The sequence below is a fragment of the Coturnix japonica genome, chromosome 15 (assembly GCF_054131305.1).
Source record: "Coturnix japonica strain WE chromosome 15, WE-NBRP24, whole genome shotgun sequence".
Classification (NCBI taxonomy): domain Eukaryota; kingdom Metazoa; phylum Chordata; class Aves; order Galliformes; family Phasianidae; genus Coturnix; species Coturnix japonica.
The window spans coordinates 1931492-1944117 of NC_140677.1; the positions used below are offsets into that span (position 1 = coordinate 1931492).

Sequence of the window (12626 nt, forward strand, 5' to 3'; positions counted from 1 at the left end):
AAAGCTTAGCGTTGGGAATGTGCAACAAGACTTGTATGTAATTAAAATAAAATTCATCAGGACTGGCATTCATTACAGGGATATTTTTTTTTCAGATGGCAGAAACTATGAAGTTCTTTGAGAGGTGATCAATAACCCATTACAATAGTGACACAAACTCTGAACCTCATTACCAGCAGCAGAGAGATGGAGCTAACCTAATGAGTTATAAGACTTATTGAAATGGGCAAAAGCGTGTGGGGTTAATATCCTCTCCTTTATGTATTTTTCTCTATGTACCTTGATCTCTTGAGTGCAACAAAATTCAGGCTAAAAGGGAGAATGATTAGATTTGTCTTTTCTCCAGCCTCAAAGTGCAAGCACAGCATCTCCTCCGCTTGGATACGTTCTGCTCTTCTGGAATACGAGAAGCCCCCTTGTTTTGCTGGCATGGCTCCCAACCCTTGCTGCATTTTCATTCTTAATGAAGCATGCAGATGAACAATACATATTTTTATCATCCTTAAAATGGATCTGTCTATAGATGCTTTCTTTTTTTCCCCTCTTCTATTAGTGTGTATCTGTGATGCTGGAATCTGAAAGTTCCTGCACCAAAACCTTCCAGTGTCCCTCGCTGCAGAATGACAGACCCTGTGCTGCTGTGGGCTGTGCATTGAGGTTCACATCCATCCAAACCAAGTATTGGAAACACGTGTGGCCCAGTGCCCAGGATCTGAAGGGTGAGTGATCATCTTCCAATGTGTGAAGCGTGTGTGTGAGCAGGGCTGAAGGACACGCTGCTGGTGATGTGGCTGGCAGCTCACATTCTGCTCACTTCATCATCTCGTCAACACAGCATCATAGCAGCGCCTGCTGCCGTTATCCCTGCACCTTTGCCAGCTTCCCTGCAAGCATGGCACCTGCTTGGCAGTACAGTGCCTCCTTCAACAGCTCCCAGCAGAGACACACCTCCTCTTGTCCTTCCTTCTGCTCCCTACTCTGTTCCCCAGCTGCATCTCACCCTTCTGGCTGTGTACTCACATCAGAAGGGGCTGACCTCCCTCCTGACACAGCACCGCTGGCAGAAGTGTACTGAGTTAGCAAAGACATGAATTCCTTCCTGAAGGACGCCTGGTCTTGGTCTGGAAATGTGTGATGATGGTGAGATTGGTGCTTCCTAGCTTGCTGATTGAGCTCGTTTGGTGCACTTTCCTGAATGTGTCTGGTTTTGGCACCCACTTGTTGGTTCTTCTTGGACATCTCTGCATTAAGCTGAGGAAGCTTCTTATGCTGATTTTTCTTGAAGATAATCAAGGCACTATAGTGTAAACCAGTAACCTCTCAGCCTTGTTGCTAGAAGGTTTTGCTCTCCTAGTCTGAGCTTTTCCCAGGTAGACTTTGATTCATTTCTTGGTGTTTTCAGTTGTTTATCAGAGCTTTCTTTAAGCAGTTGCAAAGAGGAACGCTGTGCTGCAGTAGCAGTGGTATCCATGGGGCCAGATAGGGACCAAGCTCCTGCTGTCTGACTGAGGACCCTGGAAACTCAGGAATGGGTTGAATCTCTGACATGAACTTAAAGAGAAGGTGCTCCATGTCTGTGGCTGCTTCTGAGGCCCTGGGGGCTGTGAGCAGTGCTGCTGCCCATCCCTCTGCCCACACTGCATAGGGCTCATGGGCAGGGAGACCTCAGCACTGTGTGCTTGACAGTGTCCTTGTATATACATAGAGGCATAATTATCCTTAGAGACACATATAAATTATCCTTGTACATACTATGCTGTATGTCAAAATGAACACATAGCTCACTCCTGCCAAATGCTAAAATGAGAACATCTTCAAATCATACCTTTAGACCAGGAAGTTATGAGCTTCATATTTGTTAAAAAGCAAAAAATCCCACCCAATTTTCGCTAACAAAGCTGAATTTGGCTTCTAAGGTTCATTTAATCACTACAATGGCTTAGTTAGAAGGAACGCTGCAGAAGGGTAATTTATCTTTATTTGTCAGCTCCCCAGGGGTGAGTTCTTTTGAAGGGCACAAGTGAATAGGAGGTAAGAATAAATTGTAAGCTGTCTAATTTCTGACCTGTGATTCCTTTCAGCCATTATGTTTGGGGAGGTTTCAAACAGTGGCATCAGGAGACGTCAGTGAAACCTGTAGGGTGGACAGTTTGGCTGAGCCTGTGAGACAACACAGTGCGTCACACGCTTCAACCCACAAAAATGTGTACAAGATGTAATGGGGACAGAAGGGAGAGCAGTTCTCTGCAGATCTGTGTAGTTACAGTGGGACAAAATAATCAAGGCAATATAAATTGCTTCAGTGAAACTGCATTTTCTCTCTGTTTCTGAACAGTGGCAGCTGCGCGAGCTTTATCCCACGCCCACCGAAGTCAATAGAAAGATCCTATTGATTTCAGTGGGGCTTGAATCTTATTTAACGAGAACTTCACTAAAGACAACTTGCACGTGTCCAGACTGATGCTGTAAGGGAAACTGCTTTCTGCTGTGCATTTTAAAAGGGGTCACTTTGCTGAGGAGTGCTGGTTCCTAGAAAGCTGTCTTTGTCTTAATTTATCCGTGCATTTGGGCAGGGTTCTTCATCCCAAGGGTCACAAAGTGGTCTGTCAGTTACAGCATCTGACTGACCTGTAAAAAGACTCATGGAAAGATCTGATTGGTTGGATTCACATCTTAGTCAACCATACAATAGGATTTATTTTACGTTCTCCAGTTCTTCTTCAAGAATGTTGTTTGGTTAATGGGACTTAAGAGGTAGAAGTTATCCAGAATCTTTCCTGGAGGAAGAGAATTCAATCTGACTTTTCAGCTATTGTGATCACTGCAAACTCCTTACTTCCCTTTCTCATTTTTCTCTTTGCATTCCCTGTGTTCTTACCCAGGCCAATCTTCCACCAAGGAGTCCTGACAGAGCATGGACATACTTTGACGAGCTGACCTCACCTACATGGCAACAAGGAGATACAAGCAAAAAAAGGCAAGTAGTACACAGCACCATTTGTTTATAGCAAGTGATCAACATCAGCTTTGTAATGGGCACTATGAAACCAGCATCCATCATAGCAGTACTCACACACAAATTGCCAGTTTAATGAGGCCCGGCCTCAGTCACTGTGTGAGTTTTCTGTTTGTCCCCCAGTAGACATGGTGGACGTGTTGGGAAGCTCCTGCAGCTGCCACCACGTGAGACAGAGAGGCAAGGATCTTACAGGAATGAGACTTGAGAAGCGAGCTAGGTTGAAAGCCCTCTGGGAGGCTGGCACGGTAATTAAAGCTGGCAGTAATTAAATGTGTCCTAGTTCAGGCTAAAGGAAGATCCCTGCAGGCAGCAGAGGCTTCTGGCTCCCACCTGGCTGGCGCTGCAGGATGGACCCATGGGGCTGTGTGCGTGCACAGGGGCTTTTCTTGGTGTGCTCAGCCTGGGTGCAGGTGGGGAAGCACAAGCAGCTGGGCAGAGCTCAGCCCACCTGCAGGCACAGCCCGGGTTTTTCTGCTCTGCACTCAAGTGTCACTACAAAAGCAGAGATCTGAGCTTCGAGCATGTTCTGTAAAAGGAAGGCTATGTCATTCTATTGAGAATTTCTTTCTGTCCTTCCTGCTCCACGCCAGCGAGCTCAGGAGCTGCAGCAGGGCAGTGAGCTACGGGGCCAAGGCAGCCCCATGTCAGCACTGGGTCAGCAAGGAGCTCAGCCTAATGCCCCTGAGCTCCTCCATCCTCATCACCAGCTGCTGTTCAATGGTTCCAGAAATAAAGATCTTTGTTCCAAAACTCATTTTAGGTTGCTAAGTGACAGCAGCACTCATGCCTTTTGCATTACTTACCATACCCAACCACTAAAAGCAAGGAAACGAATGGTTAAAGGCATCATAAAATACAGAGTGCTGGGCATTAAACACATGTGTTCCATTCCTCCTGGATAAGTTGTTTCAGCAGAGAGAAGGGCCCAGGGAGCTGAGGGCTGACCTTCCTGCCTTTACCTGCCCTTTGTTTTCCTCTTCTTTCTGCAGACATATAGACTGTGGGGGAAGGGGCTCAAAAGCATTTTTCAGTGTCATGCTGATGCTTTGTCACTTTTGCTTCTCTCTCAGAAAGCCGGGCACTGTTATGAGCAAGAATATTTCTAACAGATGCATCTGTTCCTCCTTTTCTTTGCCAGCATCAGACTGAGCTTATCTCACATCGCTAGGATCACTTTGAGATAGACACAAATGATAACTTTTGAAATACAAAAGTGCCCCAAACATTCAAAGGCGGCTTTCAAGTTTGTGTGGGGAGGAAGAACACGGGGCTGAAACCTTTTGCCTTTGGGAACACACTGGTCAGTGCTCAGCCCTGAGCTTGGGGAGGGAAGCAGGTGGTGATTCCTTGGTCTTGCCCTGAATTTGGTGCAGTGATGTAACTGTCTTAGCGTGCAAGGGAAATAAACCATGCCAGACAAACATTGGGAGCCACACGTTGCCTCCTGGGAGGAAGGGACTGAAATTGAGAGAGACTAGAAGAGGATTTCTTAATAAAAGCTCATTAACAGTGCCGGCATCGCTGGTCCCAGCGCTAACTATGACAAATATGTATATTTCATGATCACAGGAAAGTGCTGTTCAAATATAAATAATTCCTTCTGTACAGCGCACTTGAAACAGAAATCGTCAGATATTTTCAGTCAACAGCAGTTGGCTTTTCAAAACTTCTCATCAGCTGCGATAAGCTCTTAGGGGAATGTTTATGGACGCGTCTAAAATTAACTCCAGAAAGCATCCATCATCTCTATCATCCCATTCCAGAGTGAAAGAGTGTATTTTGCTTGCAAATCACCCATTGAAACCGGGGAAAACGGAGGGAAATGGTACGGGTTAGTATTTTCCAGGCGTGCCATCAGGCTTTGATATGAGAAAAGAGAGATTGTTCTTGTTCTGTAGTGCTAAAAATGGGCAGTAAAAAGATGCTGTGAGCAGAGAATCACCGCCCTGCTTGCTACAAGCTTTTGTCAGCTTGTGTGCTGAAAGCAGAGGGTCAGGAGGCAGTGCGGGTGGGAGGCTCCACTGCATCCCCAAAATGCAGCGCTGTGGTCTGCAGTGATAATCTGAGCTTTGATAGAGCTCCCGGTGCCACTCCATCCCCAAAATAACCCAGTGCACCTTGAGTCAGATGCCTCAAACCCACTTGCAAAGGGAAGGGGCTTTAACCTTGTGGTAGCAGTTGGGATATTCTGTGTTGTTTTCCAGAAGCTGAGAGAGTTTTTTGCACCTGGAGGAGGAGAAGGGCACTGAATGATGCTGTGAGTAAGACCGCCTGCAGCTCCTTCCTCCTGACATGGCCTGAACTGCTCATGGCTGTTACCAACATCCAGCTGTGCCTTGGTGGATTTTAGTTTGGTCACTTTGGTTCTTCTAACACCTCTTCCAGAGTTTTTATTTTGTGCACTGTGCTGTTGGTCTGTTCCCTGCAGTCATTGCTAAGGGCTCTGGGTGTAGGGACAGCAAAGGGAGCAGAAGTTTGCCCCAGGGCTGGGGCTGCTGTATTGCATCGGTCCTCTGCAGGTGGGAAGGAGTTACTTAAATTCTGCAAAAGCGACCAAATTGGAAAGGAAACTTTTAAATAACAATTATATTGTAGGCTTGTTCTGTAATGCATTGTGCTTTACCTGATGTGGTAATTACTACCATTACAGAACATTTTAATTACAACTGTGAGTCAAGCTGCTGCAGCTCCTTAAAGCTCCCAGCTGCAAAAACTATATTATGTATGCACAGATACATTTTTTAACTAATATTTTCCTTCCTTTGTATTTAAGAGACTGATTCCTACTGGCACGTGTCCCCTACTTCTTCAAAAGCAGCGTTGTGTGGAAAACAGATGCATTTTCTGAGAGACTTGCTAATGTTAATGGGCTGTCATTTTGCAAACTTGCTTTTAAGGTCTCGCAGGGCAGAGAAAATATTTGCTATCAAACTGATAGTGAGGGGGCTGCAAATTCAGTTTGGTGCAACGTAGCAGATTTACAGATGTTCCATGAAAGTGAAATTGAAGGTAACACAGGCCTGTGTGGGAGAACGCAGGGAGAACGTGAACAGCCTTTCCAAGGTAGTGAGTTGTGGCCTGAAACAGGCTTTTTTATATGAAATTATGCACCCCCCCTCTGTTCTTCTGTTGTTTTTAAAAGCAGCATTGTAGAAGAGAATTCAAAATTAATTTTGCACGCCACAGGAAATTGTTAATGGGAAGTTAATGGAAAGTGTTATGCATTCAGGAATCACTTTTTCAGGTTTTTCTTCTTTGCTGTGAAATGACTTTAATAGGTAATAGTTATTTTCCAGTAACCATCCTCGTGGTTTTTCCCCAGGCTGCTGATAATTTCAACTGGAAGGGCTTTGCTGCTCACACCCTCAACCTGCCCTACCCACAGAGCTGCCTTTAAATGCCCATCATCATCAGAAAACCGCTGCAGCCTTATCAACGTGATTGTACAGCACAGCTTTCACTCATCAGCAGAACTATATATGGGCTCAGAAACAAACCACCAACTTCCAGAGGAGGAATAAACTCAAAGCAGTTGAACCAACTTCAGCTTCAGCCTGGCTGTTGTTCAGTCTGAGGCAGGATGGAACATTTCCCACCCATCACCTTCAGCTCTCTTCAGCATTTCTGTCCTGGTGTTCTGCAGGTACTGGGCACTAAGTTGTAAGCTTCCTTTTGGTGGTAGCTGGTAACGTGGCCTCATCCCTCTGGGGGCAAAAACCAGGTGGGAAGAGGCCAGGTGAGCAGTGATGTGTTGGGTATCAGCTGGTGGATATAAAAGGCAGTGCCCCAAGTGCTGTTGATGTGCCTGCAGTCCTGAAGTGCTGGTTGGCTTTTTGTGGTGTGCTCTGACTGGTATCAGCAGGTCCTGTGGGACAGGAGCAGAGGTAAGATGAGCTGTGCTGAGATGTCCCAATGTTTAAACTGACTGTTTATAAACTGGTATTTGTGAGCACTAGAATATACCCACAGGTATTCCTCTTTGAAGACTAAAGAAAAATCAAGATCAAAATCAACCTTGTGGCTCAAAACATTCTTTGCAAAAAGTATTTGGCCATCTGTGAAAAAATAGTTGCTTTTTAGATTGTGGTGCTCCGTCATCCTCAAACTTCCCATGGCTTTCCATGGGACCACCCTTCCCTCTTAATTTACTGTTTGTGAAGAACACAATAGATACCTGGTTCGGTCTGTATTGTAAAAATGTGAGGTGTTTTTTTTTTTTTCTCCTCCTTTTCCTCTCTGTGAAAGCCCAGGAGGTGCTGCTCCCTTCACCTCCCCTGTGCAGGTCAGCACTGGTGCTGAGAGCACAGCACACAGTAATGCGATGCTGTGATATGCAGGCACAGGCTGTGTGTGCTTTGGGAGCCCTTGGCAGAAAGCAAGGTGCTGGGTTATGTAGTGGCTGTGCTGGAGCAGGGTGCTGCAGCCTTAGAAAATGCAGAGTTGGATGACATTCTTTCCCTTCCTATAAGCAGGAGGAGATAGCATGTATGTAGGCTAGAATGAAGCTGAAGTGTTTTGCCCTTGCATGCAGCCAGAGCAGTGATTTTAGCAGACTGTGGGAATGCAGGTGTGCTTCTGGCCATTGCATGTGGTTACATATTTATGACCTGCTACTTCATTGACATAGGACACTATCAGAGAGCAGATGATACAGGTTTTGCAATTCAATGTTTAGCTGCATGGGGTGGCAGATGTGCTGTAGGACATGCCTTTATAATGATTTCCCCTTATCTTTCAGTAAGGTTTCACTTATGCATGGGGAGATGAAGAACAAAACTATGCACAGTAGCTCAGTTAACTTCCAGAGCATTAAACACCTCTTCTCAGGATCGCTGAGGCAAATTTGCTTCTTTAAAGCATGCTTGAGAATCAGAAGTTTCTTTATGAAGAGATTAATGAATTGGTTGACAGAGGAGCTGTTAAGTCCATTGCTCCATCCCAGTTTGTTGTGCAGACAGGATTTCTTGCTCCAATGTCTTTACTAGAGAAATGGTGCTCAAAATCAATACCAGAAGAGGACGAATAATGGATCTATTTTCTGTGAAAATTAGTTGCAGACCTGAAGTGTTCCTTTGATGGTAGACTATTTCCATTAAACACCATTGTCTGCTCTAATGGAAAAGCAGCAAATGAATATCTGTGGGGCTTTCTGTCTGGCAGTGGTTTTTTGTTTGTTTTCCTACAAACATCCCTTCTGTACCATACTGTACTTGAGTAAAACCAACTACCCAGTGTGCTCCAGAAGCTGCTGTGATGTCAGAAATGCTGTTTAAGCACTTGGTTAGATCAGGTGGGGAGGCAACAAAGCTGTGCTTGAGTTCTTGTTTTTAGGAGCATTGGTGGGGTATAGAGAAGGACTACAGCCAATGGCTCTGTATTGTAGATGCTAGGTGTGCTTCACTGTAATACTTTGCCAGAGTAGAAGTGACACTTAAGTATTCCTCATATCATCTCTTAAAAACAAGTTCCTACTTTGGTTTTTAGTATTAAAAATACATGTAGGAAGGATAACGCTTTGCGGCTGTAAAATAGCTGTTAACCAGGAGGATCTCAATTTGAATATGCTTATAGTTTGCAGATACAGAAATTGTACCACCTGCTGCTGGAAAAAAATTAAGCATCAATGAATATTATGGGAAGTACTCTACAAGAGCATCTAGGAGGGGAAGGCGCGTGAGCAGATGCTTACCAAGCAGCTGGTGCTAAAATCACAATGCTGTGATTAATGTGAAGTCTTTTAAGATCGCTGGGAGGCAGGACCTCAGTTGTCCTTGATAGAAATATGCCCAGAATTACATAAAAGCTGCAGAAAACAAACCATGCTGCTGATTATGAATGGGGCACCCTTGCACGCTTCTGGTGGTGGTGGTGGTGCAAGGCAGTTATTTTTATCTCATCTTAATCTGTCGTTTTAAATAAGTGCTGTATAGTTGTTGTACGTATTATTCCTGCAGCTTTGCAGTGTCCATGCAGAGTGTGGCAGCTGTGCGCAGCCCACGTGGCTGGGATTGCTGCTCCCTGTGCTTCCTGCTCTGCACCACTTTCTGGTTTCCTTCTGTCACACTGTTGGCCTGCAGCATCCTGAAAAACGCTTCGAGGGCATCGAGTGAACTGCTCCTCAGAGCACTTTAATGGCGTTTTCAAAGCGATATGCTGCTAATTACCGCGTAAACTCTTTGCCACCATTAATAAGATAAATTGGTGTTTTCTTGCTTCTCGTGCACAGTTTATGTTAATTTTAAGCCCTGCAGAAAGTGGTTGTTTCCATGAACAAATGTGGATAATTAGTTGTAGATAGTTATTATGCGAATGCAGTCATCTGCTCCTCTGAACTGCAGTGGATGAGCAGGTTGAGCACAATGCCCATATCTGGATGTTAACGGGAGATCTGTTGCAGTGTAATTTGTCCAAGTTGCCCTTATTTATGATCAGTGGCAGAAACAAAGGTTGGAAATCAAACCCAGGATCTGTACTGACCTTTCTTCTAACTGCAAGTGTGGATGCATTTGGATGGAAAGCCCCACGAGCTGCTTGTGTAAATCATTCTGCATTGTTTCCCCATTGCTGATGGGGTTGTGGAATAGTGTCTGCACTGAAAAGTGTCCGTGTAAATGGAACTTGCACTTGTATGGGCTGCTTGCAGCATGGTGCAGTGTGTGTGGGGGGACTCAGATACCGGCACATCCAGCTTGAAGCTGAGTGAGCCAGCCTTGCTTTCAGAGGGGGGATGGCACCTGCCATTGCCGTGATGGCTAATGTTCTGTGTAATTAGGGAGACAGTGGCTCTAACGAGCTGTGCTGTGGACTTCCAGCTCTGCCTCTTCCCTTATCACTGTGACCAGAGCAATGGATGGATCAAACCTGCTGCAAAGCCGCAACAGCATCTTGCAGAGCCTCCTGCTCCTGGGGGCCTGGCTAATTAGTACTTCAGCTGAACTAACGGGTCTTGGGCCTGGTTCTGGAGGCTTGTCCCAGCACTGCTGGTGACCCTATGCTCAGGGGCTACATGTCAGGGCTGTGTTGGGAGGCTTTGGCTGTGCCTGAAACCACTGTGCTGCATCATTTGAAGGCATGTACATAAGCATCACTTCCACCACTGCCTGCAAAGGCCCTGTTTAAAACTCCTGCTTGGGCTTTTTTTTCACCTCTCACATGGAGGTGAGGGTCCCACACTCCTGTTGCTCTAAGGGAGGACACAGTTATATTTACATAATGCCTTGCGTGCTCTGACTGACAACATCTTTAGGCTTCTGTACAGACATGCTGAAATCTCTACCTGGTCTCTTTGAAATTACTTTATTGCTCCATCTCTTGATTATTGCAGGGGGGAACGACAAAGAATGCATTTCCATAACAATAGCACTTGGTGACCAGAGACGGTGGAAAACTCAAGGTCTAATTTCATACATGGAAATAATGATACAACTTCTCCGCAGAAATATTTGAAACTTCTTTTAAGAAAAGATGCTGGTGGAGAACAGATGGCCGCCTCCTGCCATGCATATTCATGAGTGCATTTATTTCATTATGCCATTCCCCTGGGAAACTCGGCGTTTCAGCTGTTCTAAGTGTGCCTGGCCATCAAATGGAGCAGTCAGAAGCCCTCTGTCACAGCTCTGCTGCTGTGGAAATTGGAGGGAGGCATGTGAAAGGCTTTAGCACTTCTGTCTTGACTTTTATCACGGCAACACCTGGTATTTTGAGATCAAAAAGCGGAGATTTTTATCAGGTGTAACGTGTGGAGATCCGATAGGAAAAGGTGCCACGTCCGTTGTAACTGAATTATATTCACTGTAAATTCACAACAGCTTTGGGCAGCACCGTGTGGTAACTGGGGAGGGTGAGCTCCACTCAGTGCATCCTGAAGTCACCAAAAACTCCAGGAAAACTGAGGGAATAAGTTGCATGATTCTCTGCTGGGGGTGATCATTGCCCACGGTAAGTTTTACAAGCAGCGGTGGCTCAGATCGCAAAGAAATGCAACATGCGGATATAATTACAAATAGAATTTGAAGTTGTCTTTTCACATGGGAGGACATGCTGTGCAAGCTGAAAATGTTTCGGGGATTATTTTTAATCTACTCCAAAGGCTTCCACGTGAAATCTGATCTAAATACTTTGGGTTTTTAGATGTTTTACCCAAAGAGAAACGTCTTTCCCTGTTGTGCCCCTTTCCCATTAACCTCTAATCCCAAGTGAAAGGGTGCATGCTGCTTCTCTAAATGCTGACTGCATCTGGTGCTTTTGATGAATATGTTCTATGCAGTCCTGCGCTCTATGGCCAGCACTCTTCAGCTGCGAACTGCCTTCTGCAACCAGATGTGCAGATGGGTACTTCTCTGTCCTGTGTATTCTTACTGGCTTGTGGTGGGGAGGTTATCTTTCATACATTGGCTTTTGATGGAATTTAGTGTTACTTGTTTGATATGCTTAAGTAGACAGTGATCGCAAACGGTGGTTTTGCTCTCTGAGAGACATAAATAACCAGTTCTGTGGTGCTGCAGCCTGGGGTGAGCTCTGTAGGAGGAGCAGGAGGCTGTGCAGCAGAGGTGCCCCCCTGACTGTGCTCAGGCACTGCTACTGCAATGCTCTGGGCCAGGAATGAGGGGTTTGGCTTTAGGATTGCTCTGCAGGGACTGAACCTGAGTCAAGGGTGCTGCATCAGAGCTCAGGGAGCTCAGCATTACTCTGCAGGAGTGGAGGCGTTTGTCTTTCCGCACCCACCAGCAGTGACTGATTGATGGCGAGGCCAGCATCCCTGGGACTTTCCTACCCTCACATTCACCACATACCTCTTTTTCTTTTTTTTCTTTTCCTTTTCTTTTTTTTTTTTTTTAAAAAGTTTAGCAGCTGGTCCTTTGATTTGCAAAATGAGGTTTAGTCCAAAAGAATAGGCCGGGATAGAGGGGATTCTGCAGATTTGAGACTTGAAATTTCTTTTATCTTTCCCTTTTTTTTGTAACTTCATTCCTTTCTTTCAGGCCACAAGTATTTTTGTGTGCTCTTCAAAAGAGGTGCTGGCATTGTTACTTGTGCTCCACAGAGGCAGAAAACTCAGTGCCTTAAATGCGTCACTGGAATTTGGGCCTTTAGCGAAGCTTAAAGGGAGGAAAAAATTGTGAAGTTTAAAACCTTTCTTACTTAGGTTCAATTGATCATTAACGGGGTATGAGATGGAAATGTTCTTTTTTGGGGGGGTGGGACCTTTGCTGAAGCTGAATAAAATTACATTGGGCATAATGCGACACTTCTGGTTGTCACTCTTTGAATACAGACCAAATGTGACCGTGACAATGCAGAGCTTCAATGTTATTATTTTCCCAGGAACACAAAAAAGGCTAATGTTCTCCCATTTGGTTCAGTTGGTAAAGAGTACAGTTTAATTAAATAAAATGAGCACAACTGCAATTTTTTTGCATTATGGAAACGTCAGTTTAGTGCACAGTTCCCAAAGGGTACTCAAAGGATCATTTAATTTTGAAATGATTGTAGCCTTGAAATAACTTAAAAGGCCCTAATATATTTAATCAAAGGAGGTAACTGGTAATAGAGAAATAAATCATTCATGCATATAAATAGCAGAGCTTCAGTGAGTATGTAAAGTTAA

General features: G+C 45.0%; 1 long non-coding RNA gene across 1 annotated transcript in view; it reads left to right on the plus strand.

Annotated features, from left to right (window-relative positions):
• Window positions 1–557: 557 nt before the first annotated feature.
• The window catches only part of LOC107319736 (uncharacterized), a 66939-nt gene continuing 54870 nt past the window's right edge, over window positions 558–12626 (plus strand). The window contains exons 1-2 of the long non-coding RNA XR_014934547.1: window positions 558–719; window positions 6342–6662. This is a non-coding gene — a long non-coding RNA (uncharacterized LOC107319736). The remainder of the gene's footprint in view (window positions 720–6341; window positions 6663–12626) is intronic.